This window comes from Notamacropus eugenii, chromosome 1 (genome assembly GCF_028372415.1).
Source record: "Notamacropus eugenii isolate mMacEug1 chromosome 1, mMacEug1.pri_v2, whole genome shotgun sequence".
Lineage (NCBI taxonomy): Eukaryota > Metazoa > Chordata > Mammalia > Diprotodontia > Macropodidae > Notamacropus > Notamacropus eugenii.
The window spans coordinates 687,510,563-687,525,560 of record NC_092872.1 but is presented as its reverse complement, the minus strand read 5'-3'; the positions used below and the strand labels follow the sequence as shown (position 1 = coordinate 687,525,560).

General features: G+C 37.1%; 1 pseudogene; it reads right to left on the bottom strand.

The window, feature by feature from the left end:
• Positions 1–13,790: 13,790 nt before the first annotated feature.
• Positions 13,791–14,765, bottom strand: LOC140528347 (L-lactate dehydrogenase A chain pseudogene; annotated as a pseudogene).
• Between the last annotated feature and the right edge of the window lie 233 nt (positions 14,766–14,998).

The following is a 14,998-nucleotide window of genomic DNA, read 5'->3' as shown; positions in this document are numbered from 1 at the left end:
GTAAAATATCTAATTGGAAAAACAACTGACCTGGAAAATAGATCGAGGAGAGAAGATTTAAGAATTATTGGTCTGCCAGAAAGCTATGATGAAAAAAGAGTCTGGACAATATCTTCCAGGAAATCATCAAGGAAAACTGCCCAGAAGTGCTGGATCAAGAGGGCAAAATAGTCATCGAAAGAATCCACCATTCACCTCCCAAAAGGGATCCCAAACTGAAAACCCTGAGAAATATTGTTGCCAAATTCCAGAACTATCAAGTGAAGGAGAAAATACTATAGGCAGCCAGATAGAAACCATTCAAATATCAAGGAACTACAGTCAGGATCACACAGGACCTTGTATCTTCTACATTAAAAGATCGAACGAATTGGAATCCAACATTCCGTAAGGCAAAGGACGTGATACTACAACCAAGAATCAACTTCCTAGCAAAGTTCAACATAACATTTCAAGCAAGGAGATGGTCATTCAATGAAATAAGGGATTTCCAGATCTTCCTGACAAAAAGGCCATAACTTAATAGAAAATTTGATCTTCAAACACAGGTCTCAAGAGAGGCATAAAATGCTAAACAGGAGGGAAAAGAAAACAAACTTGTTACTCAATTTGGGCAAACTGTTTACCTCCCTATAAGGGAAGATGATACCTGTTAATCTTGAGAATTGTACATCTGTTATGAAATATAAAAGGGATATTCATTGAGGGAACGGGTATAAAATAAATGATGTGATGATAAAAATATGATTTAAGCATGCAAAGGGATTGTAACAGGAGATGTGAAAAGGAGGAAGCAGAAAATGGTAAATTAAATCACAGGAAGAAGTACAAAATTATAGTAGAGGGAAAGAAGGGAGGGAGATGAGTATTATTTGAGAGGTACTCTCACCTGATTTGGTTCAAGAAGGGAACAATAATCTTAAGTATATAATTCTAATTAGCACTATAGGCAGTAGGAGGGGAAGGGGGAAGAAAGGGGAGGGGAAACTAAAAGGCAGGGAAGAAGCAGTAAGGGCAAATGGGAGTAAAACAGAAAGGGGCTAAAAGAAAGAAGGGAAGCCTGTAGAAGGAGGTGGTGAAAAGTGAAAACTATTGAGAAGGGGAAGGGAGATAGGAGGGCTAAAAGCCCAAATGGTGGGAAAGAGGATGGAGGGAAATACACAGATTGTAATCATAACTGTGAGTGTGAATGGAATGACCTCTCCCATAAAATGGAGACAGATAGCAGAATGAACTAAAATCTATAATCCAACAATATGCTGGTTACAAGAAACACATTAGAAAGGGAGGGATACACGCAGGATAAAGGTCAAAGGTTGGAGCAGAATATATTGTGCTTCTTCTGATGTAAGAAAAGCAGGAGTAGCAATCCTAATCTCAGACAAAGCAAAAGCAGAAATAGATCTAATCAAAAGAGGCAAGGAAGGAAAGTATATCCTGCTAAAAGGCACAATAGATGATGAAGCAATATCATTACTAAACATGCATGCCCCAAGTGTTCTAGCATCCAAATTCTTAGAAGAGAGGTTGGGGGAGTTGAAGGAAGAAAGAGACAGCAAAATTATAGTAGTGGTGGACCTGAACCTTCCTATCTCTGAATTTGATAAATATAACCTCAAAATAAACAAGGAAGAGGTTAAGGAGGTAAATAAAACTCTGGAAAAAGTAGATATGGTAGCTCTCTGGAAAAAATTGAATGGGAATAGATAGGAATACACAGTTTTCACAGCAGCACATGGGACATATGCAAAAACTGACCATGTACTAGGACATACAAATCTCACAGTTTGGTGCAGAAAGGCATAGATAGTCAATGCATCCTTCTCGGATCATAATGCAATAAAAATTATATGTAATAAAAGGCCATGGAAAGGTAAAACAAAAATCAATTGGATAATCTAAATGAGATGGATGAGTATTTAAAAAAAAAATACAAATTGCCCAGATTAAGAAAAGAGGAAGTTGAATACTTAAACAACCCCATCTCAGAAAAGGAAATTGAAAAAGCCATCAATGAACTCCCTAGGAAAAAAATCTCCAGGGCCAGATGGCTTTACAAGTGAATTCTATCAAACATTTAAAGAACAGTAAATTCCAATACTATATAGACTATATCTGAAAATTGGGGAAGGAGTCCTCTGAAATTCTTTTTATGACTCAAATATCATTTTGATACCTAAACCAGGAAGAGACAAAACAGATAAAGAAAATTATAGACCAATTTCTCTAATGAATATATGCCAGGCCTAGAGGCCTGTGTGGGCTACCCGAGTCTTCTTACCTCACCTCCGAGGTCTTCGGTTGGCCAAAACCGGATGCTCATATGAGAGAAAGGACGTTCCAGAGTCGAACAAGGTTGAGCTTTATTTCAGGGTCTCGGTTACAAGTGCAGGGGAGTCTTCCTTAGGAGGAAGAGGGGGAGATTTCCTAAGGAGGCTAGGATCTTAAGGGATTGGAAGTAGAAGTACAAGCGGGGAGAGAGGGGGAGGGGAGAGAGGAAAGAAGAAAAGCGGAGCCTACTGTCCTCTTGGCTCCTCACGTGCTAAGAGAGCTTTCAGGCTTCCTCAATCCTACTTAACCTTCAGCCGCATAGTTTGCATCTGAATACCATGCTGTTAGATAACAATAGTGTGCCCAGATCCGGGACAATCTCGAGGGCGGGGAGATCTCTCTCCCATCACGTTTCTCACGGGAAGAGGTGGAATTACTCGAGATAGCTCGGTTCACCTCGATTCCCAGCCGTTTCCTGGGGGGGGTCTCGTGAGAGCTCTAAGATTTAGAAGCTCCCACCTTTACCTGCCCGAGACTGTCCACATGGAATTGAGCTTCCAATCCCAACAAATATAGATGCAAAACTTTTAAATAGGATTTTAGGAAAATGAATACAGCATCTTATCACGAGAATAATACATTATGATCAGGTAGGATTGATACCAGGAATTCAGGTCTGGTTCAATATTAGGAAAACTATTAGAATAATGGGTTATATCAACAACAAAACTAACAAAAACCATATGATTATCTCGATAAATGTAGAAAAAGTTTTTGACAAAATACAACACCCATTCCTATTAAAAGCACTGGAGAATATAGGAATAAAAGGAGCTTTCCATAAAATAATAAGCAGTGTCTACCTAAAACCTTCAGCAGGCAGTATATGCAATGGAGATAAGTTAGATACATTTCCAATAAGATCAGGGGTGAAACAAGGGTGTCCATTATCACCACTATTATTCAATCTGGTACTAGAAATGGTAGCTGCAGCAATTAGACAAGATAAAGAAACTGAAGGAATAAGAACAGGCAGAAAAGAAACTAAGCTATCACCCTTTGCAGATGATATGATGATACACTTAGAGAATCCCAGAGATTCAAGAAAAAAACTACTTGAAATAATTAATAACTTTAGCAAAATTGCAGGTTACAAAATAAACCCTCAAAAATCTTCTGCATTCCTACATATTAGTAACAAAGTCCAACAGCAAGAGAAAGAAAGAGAAATCCCATTTAATGCTAGAGTAGACATTATAAAATATTTGGGAGTTTACCCACCAAAACAAACCCAGGGACTATATGAACACAATTATAAGGCACTTTTTGCACAAATAAAGTCAGATTCAAGTAAGTGTAAAAGCATCAGTTGCTCATGGGTAGGCCCAGTCAATATAGTAAAGATGACAATTTTAGCCAAATTAATTTACTTATTTAGTGCCATACCAATTTAACTACCAGATAATTGTTTTCCAGAGCTGGATAAAATAATATCAAAATTCATCAGGAAGAACAAAAGGTCCAGAATATCAAAGGGACTAATGAAAAGAAATGCTAGGGAAGGTGTCCTAGCTCTACCAGATCTAAAATTGTATTATAAAGCAGCAGTTATCAAAACCACTTGGTACTGGCTAAGAAATATAAGGGTAGACAAGTGGAATATGCTAGGTACTCAAGACACAGTAGGCGATGAATATAGCAATCTCCTGTTTGATATACCCAAGGACCAAAGCTTCTGGGAAAAGAACTCACTGTTCGACAAAAATTTCTGGGAAAACTGGATAACAGTATGGTGGAAACTAGGCATAGACCCATGGCTGACACTATATACAAGAATAAAGTCCAAATGAGTACATGATCTAGGTATAAAGATTGATACCATGGACACACTAGAGGAGAAAGGAATAGTGTATTTTTCAGATTTATAGAGAAGGGAAGAATTTTTGACTGAAGAAAGATAGCAAGCATTATGAAGTGCAAGGTGGATAATTTTGATTACATTAAATTGAAAAGATTTTGCACAACCAAACCCAATGCAACCAAAATTCGGAGGGATGCAATATGTTGTGAAAGAATTTTTACAATTTATCAGAGATAAATGCCTCATTTCTAGCATATATAGAGATCTGAATCAAATGTACAAAAATATAATTCATTCTCCAATTGATAAATGGTCAAAGGATGTGAAGAGGCAATTTTCAGGGGAAGAAATTAGAGATATCTATAATCATATGAAAAAAAGCTCTAAATCACTTTTGATTAGAGAAATGCAAATCAAAACAACTCTGAGGTACCACATCACAATTATTAGAATGGCAAACATGATAGAAGAGGAAAATGATAAATTTTTGGAGAGGATGTGGGAGAGTTGGAACACTAATTCATTGTTGGTGAAGCTGTGAGCTCATCCAACCATTCTGGAGAGCAATTTGGAACTATGTCCAAAGGGCTGCAAAAATATACATACCCATTGACCTAGTAATATTGCTTCTAGGACTATATCCCCAAGAGATCGCAAAGATGGGAAAGGGTCCCACATGTGCAAAAATATTTATAGCAGCACTCTTTGTGGTGGCCAAAAACTGGAAATCAAGAGGATGCCCATCAATTGGGAAATGACTAAATAAATTATGCTATATGAATATAATTGAATACTATTGCACTATAGGAAATGATGAACAAGAAGACTTCAGAGAGGCCTGGATAGACTTATATGATATAGTGTTGAGTGAAAGGAGCAGACCCAGTAGAACTCTGTGCACAGCAGTGACCACAGTGTGCGACAGTTTTTTTCTGATGGACTTGGATCTTCATAGCAATGCAAGGACATAAAAAAAAAAAAAATCCCAATGGTCTTCTAAGGTAAGGTGCCTTCCACATCCAGAGAAAGAACTATGTAATTCAATTGCAGAATGTAGCAGATCATTTGTGCGTGTGTGTGTGTGTGTGTGTGTGTGTGTGTGTGTGTGTATTATGTTTTGGTGTGTTATATGATTTCTCCCATTTATTTTAGTTCTTTTACACAGCATGATTATAGTGAAAATGTATTCAATAGGAATGTATACGTAGATCCTATATAGAACTGCATGCTGTCTTGGGGAGGGAGGGTTTAGTGGAGGGTAGGTTGAGGGGGAAAAAATCTAAGTTTTATGGTAATGATTATAGAACACTGAAAATAAATAAAATGAGTAAAAAAAAACTTTACCAATTAAAAAAAAAGAATTGGCTCTCTGGGTCAAGCTTAAGAGAGTAGGCTTGGGTTTCTTACAGGTAGTAGAAAGAACTGCCTAATTGAATTGTCTGACATGTAGTAACTTCCAAATCCCTTAAGGCATTCATTGATCCCTGTGAACTGGGTTCCTCATTCTACTTTGTAGTTGTATTAGTTACTGTGGAAAGGCAATTACCATTCCATCTCTAGTACTTCATTTCAGATCTGAACTGACATTGGGCTCAGTTTTAATGGTGCAAAGAATCTGTGTCAGTTACTAAATAATCAATAGAACATTTGCTTTGTTGTTAATATAGCAGTTATTGCTATATGCAAATTCATATTATGCAAATCAGATTTTACATAAAAAACAATGAAAGAAATCTGCATTCCAGGAAAACATCTGATAACTTTAATGCACAGTACTGTATTGTCTCTCTTCACTCTTGCACCACTGGATCCATTGTTCCAGGATTTGTTTGGAGCACTATTTTTTTAGTGTTTGCAGGTATACATGGGGAACCTACAGGAATTTACTACTTACTCCAACATTTTTACTCTCAGAAGTCTTTCTCATAGATCTCTAAGTAAATCTATTCTTATAAAATGATTTTTAGCTTGTATACCAATGTAGGAAAGGGAGAGAGGCAGTAAGAGGGTCTCGAACTCTGGAGGGAGAGAAGGAGGGCTCATAGGATTCAAGGACATGGTGGCATTAGTAATATAGACCCAAGAGCAGGAGGAGGAGCTCAATGGATCTGGGACTAGCCACATTGAGGCCTAGCTGGAACCAAGTGGAAAAAAATGAGTGGATCAGGTTCTTGGGAGCTGGATATAGACACAGGGAGGCAAGGAAGGACCACATGTGTGAACAGGTATGAGATACTCAAGTGAACAATACTTCAGCAAACTACTAGAAGATTCTGAGTCCCAGTGTGGTGGAGCAGGCAAACTCTAACACTAGGACCCCTCACATGCCTTAGACTAGCCAGGACAACTGGCAGACTCCAACTCCAAGAACCATCAGATGCTTCAGTCATTCCCAGGTGGGCAGGCATCCAGCAGTGGCTGGGCATCCATGAGCTTTAGGTTGGCCAAAGAAAGTTGTGCATATTCCAGCTGCTAGATATCCAAGTGATTCACCACAGTTCATAGCAAACATTAATTCTGCAGGAATCAGAACTCTAAGTGCTGAAGTGTAGCCCCAGGGAAATCCAGAAACACTCATGTGAAAAACCACCACAAAGAACACAGCTCAGCACAATGAAAGTTACCAGACAATTACACATTCCAGCTTCCAGCACCTGAGGCCCTAGTGTACCAATGACCAGGCCCCTGGCCTCCAATATAAGAAGCATAGGACCATGTGCCCTGTCATCTACCAGGACAAGTTAACTTTAAAAGCCATAAAATAGGTCAGAAAATGAGCAAGAAACAAAAATGAACATTGAACATAGAAAGTTATTATGGTGACAGGGAAGATGAAAATACAAACTCAGAAGAGGACAAAATATACATCTATAGGCAAAACTTCAAAGGGTAATATGAATTGGTCTCAAGTTCAAAAAGCCTTTAGGAAAAACTCAAAAAATTATTTTAAAAGTCAGATGAAATAGAAGAAAAGTCTCGAAAAGAAATGGGAGGTATTTAAGAGGGAGCCAACAATTTGGAAAAGGAAAGACAAAATTAAACTGAAGAAAATCATTCCTCAATGAATTAGAAAACAAACAAACAAATAATAAAAATAACAAACTTGAAAATAAATCCAAGAATGATAAGTTAAGAATTATTGGACTACCTGAAAGCTATGATAAACAGAAAGAGCTGGGATAACTTTTTCCAAGAAATTGTTAAGGAAAACTGCCCTGATGTCCCAGAAAGAGAGGTTAAAATAGTCATTGACGGAATCTGCTGATCATTTCCTCAAAGAAATTCCAAAGTGAAAACTATAAAGAAACAGCCAAATTCCAATAGTATCAGATCAAGGAGAAAATAAAATATGTAGCCAGGAAAAGAAAAAAAAAAATATTGTGGAACCACAGTTAGTATTACAAAGTACTTAGTAACTGCCACGTTAAAGGATTGGAGAGTTTGGAATATGATATTCTGGAAAGCAAAGCACCTTGAATGAACACCAATATTCAGCTACTCAGCAAAATTGAACGTACTCTTTCAGGATAAAAGAGGACTATTCAATGAAATAAAAGATTTTCGATCATTCCTGATAGAAAAAAAAAAAGCTGAACATAAAATTCAATACAAGATTCAAGCATAAAAAGCAAAAAGCAAAAAGAAAAGGGAGGGGAACATTATTCTGTTTGCACCCCTACAGGAGAAGATAATACTTATAACTTGAGAACTGCATCTTTATTAGGGGTATACATAGACAGAATTAAAAGGCATATACATAGACAGAGGGTGTGGGCATAAACTGATTTTGATGTTATGACAAAATAATGAGGGGGTTAAAAAAAGATTGTACTAGGAGAAGAAGAAATAGGGAGGAAGAATATAGTAAATAGCATCAACTGAAGATGTGGAAAGATTTATTACATTAGAGAAACAGAGGGGAGGGGAATAAGCATTGCTTTAACCTTTCATCAGATTTCACTCAAAGGGGCAATAACATAATCAGCTAGGTAAAGAACTCTAACTTAACCCACAGGGGAGGAGGAAGATACGGGAAAGAAAATGGAGAGGGCTGATAGAAAGGAAGGCAGATTGAGGGAGGCAGTGGTCAGAAGCAAAACACTGGTGAAAAAGGAAAGAGTGAAAACAGAGAGAAATTTATAAAGAGAGGGGGAAGTAGGATGGACAGAAAGACACAGTTATCATAACTGTGAATGTGAATATGACGAACTCTCCCATAAAACAGAAGCTGATAGCAGAGTGGACTACAAACAAGAATCCTACAATATATTGTTTCCAAGAAATATATTTGAAGCAGACGTGCACACCGAGTAAAGGTGAAAGGGTGAAACAGAGCATATTATACTTCAACAGGAACAAAATCAACAACTAAAAAAACAGCACAGGTAGCACTATTGATCTCAGACAAAGTAAAAGCAAAAATAAATCTAATTACCAGAAATAAGGAAACTATATCTTTCTAAAAGGAACCACAGACAATGAAGTAATATCAATGCTAAACACACACACACACACACACACACACACACACACACACATACACACACACATTGTTTATATATGTTATGTATATATAGAGAGAGAGGAGTCAGAAGGAATAAGCAGTATGTAATATGCAGAAACCATATGTACATATATACATATTCATGTATGTATATATATATATATAAATACACATAATGTTTATATATGTGTGTATGTATATATATATACACATATATGTGTATATTTTTTCTTCTCTTTCTTCTCTTCTCCCCCTTTCCCTATCCTAGGGCAACTTGTATTTGATTACCCTTTCCTCCAATCTGCCCTCCTTTCTATCACCACCCTCCTTACTGACTTCCCTTCTGTTTTCCTGTAGGGCAAGATAAAATTCTATACCACATTGCCCATATATCTTATTTCCTAGTTGCATGTAAAAATAACTTTCAATATTCATTTTTAAAGCTTTGAGTCCCACATTCTCTCCCTTCCTCCATCCACCCTCATTGAGAAGGCAAGCAAATACAATATAGGCTATAAATGTGTAGTGCTGCAAAACACTTCCATAACAGTCATATTGTGAAAGACTAACTGTATTTCCCTCTATACTGTCCCATCCTCCATTCATTCTATTCTCTCCTTTGACCTGTACCTCTACCAACATGCTTGCTTCTGATTGCCCTTTCCCTCAATCTGCCTTACCTTCTCTTATCCCCCCTCTCTTATCCCTTTACTCTCTACTTTCCTGTAGGGCAAATAAACTTCAATGCCCAATTGAGTGTGTGTGTGTGTTATTCCCTCCTGAAGCCAAATCCAATGAAAGGAAAGTTCACTTATTTCTTCTCATCTTTCCCTTCTTTCCTTCCATTGTAAAAGTTCTTTCTTGCCTCATATAAAATGATTTACTACTTTCTACCTCTCTCTTTATCTTTCTCCTAGTTCATTTCACTCAAGACTTAATTTTCTTTTTTAACTATTATCTCTTCATATTCAGCTCACTGTAAGTCCCCTCCTCTCTCTCTCTGTCTCTGTCTGTCTCTTTCTTTCTCTTTGTGTGTGAGTTTATATATGTGTGTATATACACACATACACATATAGATACACACATATATATGTTCAAACATGTATATACATATACAACTATATACAACTATCCTAACACTGAGAGAGACTCCATGAGTAAACAGTTAAATTTAATAAGTCTCTTATGGTTTCCTGTATACCTTTTCATGCTTCATTTGATTCTTGTATTTAAAAGTCATATTTTCTTTTTGGCTCATTTCTTTTCAACAAGAATGATTGCAAGTCCTTTATTTCATTGACATTCCATTTTATCTCCTGAAGTATTATGCTCAGTTTTGCTGTGTAGGCAATTCTTATTTTTAATCTTATTTTCTTTAAAGTCTGGAACATCATTTTCCAAGCCTTCCAATCTCTTGGTGTAGATGCTACTAAATATTGAGTTATCCTGATTGTCTTTCCACAATTGTTTCTTTCTGACTGCTTGCAATATTTTCTCCTTGACCTGGGAACTGGAGTTTCTCTACAATGTAGCTAGGAGTTTTCCTTTAGGGATCTCTTTCAGGAGGTGCACTGTGGCTTCTTTCCATTTCTATTTTACCCTTTGGTTCTGAAACAACTGGTCAGTTTTCCCTGATAACATCTTGAAATATGATGTCTAGGCTCCTTTTTTGATCATGGCTTTCAGGTAGTCCAATAATTTTCAAAATGATCTCTCCTAGATCCATCTTCCCCGATGTTTGTTTTTTTTAATGATATACTTCACATTATCTTCTTTTTTTTCCATTCTTTTGGTTTTGTTTTGTAATTTCTTGATTTCTCATGAAGTCATTAGCTTCCATTTACTCCATTCTAATTTTTCACAAATTATCGTCTTCAGTAAGCTTTTGGACCTCTTTTTTCTTTTGACCCATTTTGTTTTTTAAGGCATCTTTCTCCTTATTGGATTTTTGGACCTCTCTTACCATTCGAGTTAGTCTAATTTTAAAGACATTATTTTCTTCAGCATTTTGAAGGGTTTTCTTTAACAAGCTGTTTTTCATGCTTTTGTTGCATCACCCTTTCTCTTCCCATTTTTTTTTTCTAATTCTCTTACTTGATTTTCAGAATCCTTTTCAGAATCTTCCATGACCTGAGACCAATTAAGATTTTTCTTGGAGGTTTTAAATATAGGAATTTTGGCTTTGTTTTCGTCTTCTGGTTGTATGTTTTGATCTTCCTCGTGATCAATGATATAAGAAAATACCCCTTCATGGAGGAAGTAAGAATCTATAATTCATTTCTTTTTCACCCATTTGCTCATTTTCCTAGCAAATAACTTGACTTTTGAGCTCATTGTTAAGTGGAGGGTTCCAAAAGTAGTCTCAGCTTTAGCAGTGGTTGCTGCCACTCTGGGTCTGTGGCTGTGGCCAAACAATGTTTCCTCTCAACCAGGTGAGAGACATTTCCCACTTAACTTCAAAGCTATCTTTGGCATTTGTGGGTTAAGAAGCCTGCAAACTATGGGAGCCACCAGTAATTCAATTCCCAAAGGTGTATTCTGGCTCTGTCCATGCAGCATGATTTATCAGTAAGTACCCCAACATACACAGGGGTATTTGCTACCACAGTTTCTTAGGTCTGCATTTATAAAATGAAAGACAACTTTTGAGGGTATAACAATCACTTTAATCAATCACATATATCATTCACCTAATTCCGGGGAGTCAGCACCCTGAACTTCAAAGAAAATACAGAGAAATCAAAGATCAACAGACATGGCTTCCTCTGCCTGACCATCAACAGACAGGTCCACCCATCTGGCCATAGTTACCACAGAGTGAACCACCAACATCTGGGTTTTTCAAGCCAGGGGTTTCCTAAGTGACTTCTCAGAGTCCTTGTCTGGTGAAACAAATGCTTACAGAGAGCCCCAAAGTGAAACCTCAACTCAGAGTATTTATATCTTTATGGAGAACTCATATGGGGTTGGCAACTACATGGTGGTCAGAAGAAGTGATACAAGGACACTCTCAAGATCTCTCTCAAGAATTTTGGATTTGATTGTGGAACATGGGAGACACTAGCACAGGACCACTCAACATGGCATGCCCACATCAGAAAGGGTGCTGTGCTCTATGTGCAAGGCAGAATTGAGACAGTACAAAGGAAACATAGGATGCACAAATTTGAAGTATCCACCCCAAATATTCACGTGGACTATCTATGTCCAACCTATAGCAGAGCATTCTGAGCTCATTTTGGTCTGATCAGCCACTGTTGGACACACTGAAATTTCACTTTATCATAGTGATGCCATTTTGGTCTTTTTTGAGAACTAAGGACAACAACCAAAGCCAGAGGGAATCACAATCTTTGAGATTCAGTGCCTCATTAACAAAAGGCCTGAGCCTTCCCACAAATCTTCCCTAATCATATTCCCTTTAATGGGCAGACCCATTAATGGGTGGGGAAAATATTTAATCACTTTAAAATAATTAACAATACAAATACATACGGTATTTCTAGTTAAAGAAACTCTTGTTTCTGTACTTTACTCCTAATAAAAACTCTTGATTGATAAAGGCAAGATGCAATCAGAGGCACTTGATTATACTAAAACAAAACAAGAAAAGATCCTATTTTGCCATCACACATGGCCCACTCCGAACTGATCTCAGCCCCCAGCCTGGTATGATATGTGTGTGTGTGTGTGTGTGTGTGCATGTACGTGTGTGTGCGTGTGTTCATCCTTCATTGTGGAAGAAGACCATGTCATCAGAGAAATAATGACATGATTTGCCCTTGACCTTGTTTTGAGTGAGCATGGCCTGGTATTATAGACCCTTCCTATAGACCTTCCAAATTGTATCTGGCTGGAAATTTGCTTCAGTCTGTCGTTTTGTGGCTTCTGCTGCTCTAGAATTTGTTTACCATCATTTTTATAGATTTTTTGGAGGAGTTTGTGGGGAGAGGTCTAGCAGGTTCCTGCTTCTACTCTGTCATCTTGCCTCCACCCCCCATGTTGTGTGATTCTAATTGCTGCACTGTTGTATTTAAATTGTTGGTTTTTTTTTTTTTTTGTTTGCTCTTAATATTTAATCCTTGAGCTGTGGGTTTGGAATTTGGCTATAATATTCCTATGAGTTTTCCTCATAAGATCTCCTTCAAGTGGTAATCAATGTACATTTTTTTTTATATTTCTGTTCCCTCCCCCAACCCTTGTTCTAATGCTTCAAGACAATTTTGTTTAATTATTTCTTGTATTATTGTATCAAGAATCTTTTTATATCATAACTTTCAGTTACTCTTATTATTTTTATGTTTTCTATTCTTGATCTGTTCTCCAGATCAACTTGCTTTTCTTATAAGATATTTCACTTTCTCTGCTATTTTTTTCTTTCTTTATATTTTGTTTAATTATTCCTTGATCTCTTATAACTTCACTGCTTTCACCTTTCCTAATTCTAATTTTCAAGGATCCATTATCTCCATTAAGATTCTGGATGACCTTTTCTAATTGGTTGACTTTTTTTTTCAAAATCTTTTTTTTAATCAGTTATTTGTTGTTTATTCAGTATTTAGGGTTAGAGTGATACTTTAGGAATTGGTTGCATTGCTGTACATATATAGATCTTTTTATATAATATGAAAATTTACAACTACATATATATATGTGTATATATATATACATATATATATGTATATATATATATATATATATATATGCAGACAAAATCATGTCAAATCCTCTGGAAAGATGATACATGGGGTCATGCTGTAGTGCCCTAATGGAGGGGAGCACAAAGATAATCAATATATCAATAAAGAATTACTACTGTATGGTGTTTTGTATAGAGGAGTGTTGTCTTCTCAACCTAAAGGAAACTGTAGCACCTACATACAAAGCAGGTAATTCATATACCTGTTGGGTACTGGCTCTGCTGGACACCAACCACTGAGACTATACAAGTCATATGCAGCATCATATTCAAACTGCAACAGGGTTCTTTTCCCCATTTCTAACTTTAGGAAGAAGCTAGAGTGTGTTCAAAGGTTTTACATTTCTGGTGTTTAGTCATTAATCAGAGTTAAGATTTGACCTATTTGAAGAGCATATCATACATAACACCTCAACCCTTGTCATGTTCTCTTGATGGCAGCACATTCAAAGGTTTTAAAACTGCAGCTTCTTCTGGATTCCCTGAAGAGTATCTTCTCTCTTCTTTAAATGGCTCTCTTCCTCCAGATTCAGGTTGACCTTCACCACATTTAAAATGACATTCTGCCCTAAAACACATGGGACACTAAGGAAGACATCCTCATTAATGTCATATAGGCCCTTAATCATTGTGGAAATTGGATGTAGTCTCCTAAGATTCTTCATAATGCTTTCTGCCAGATTTTCCACAGACAAGTCAATGTCCTGAGAAGTATGGCCCTTCAGCTTGATTTCTTCATAAGCACTTTCAGCCACTTGTTTATGAACATTTTTCCAATTCTCTGCATCAGCATCAGTTCCCAAAAGAGGATTTTCTTTAGAGATACACTAGCAAGATTCACACCACTCCACACAGGAGCACTGGAGTCTCCATGTTCACCAAAGACCCATCCATAGCAACTTGAAGAATGGACACCAAGTCTCTCTCCCATCAGATAACAGATATGAGCAGAATCCAGATTGCCACCACATCAAATAACATGGTTTTGAGGAAAGCCACTTAGCTTCCAGGCCATATATGTGTAAATATCCACTGGATTAGAAACAATATGCAGCTTGCAATTAGAGCTATTTTTAACAATATTGGGAACGATGAATTTAAAGATATTCATATTACACTGGACCAAATTAAGATGACTTTCTCCCTCTTGTTGATGTGCCCCAGTTATTACAATGACCAGTTCTGAGTTTGCAGAAACACCATAGTCTTTGCCAGAAACAATCTTTGGGATTTTGAGGAAAAGGCTGCCGTGTTGGACATCCATCATCTCTCCCTTTTTGGGTTCTGTTATAACAACTAGGGCAAGTTCATCAGCCAATTCCTTTGTAAATAAACTAATGGCACATTCCATGCCAACTGCAAGAACCCCAACAAGTGATCTTGTTCTGGGGAACCTGGTCTTCCTTTAGAACATTCAAGATCAGTTGATCCTTGAGAGCTGATGCAATTTTGGAGGGTATCTGGGGGGACAGCCCAAATTGAACTAAGGTTGCTGATCAGGCAATGAAACTTCTGAGTTAGATGTGAGGGCTCATGATCTTTTATTTTCTTGAATTGTTATTTTTTTAATTTTTTCCTCAATCTCTCTCATTTGATTTTTAAAATCCTTTTAGAGTTCTTCTGTAATTTTTGGGGGGGCACCATTTGACATTATTCTTTGGGA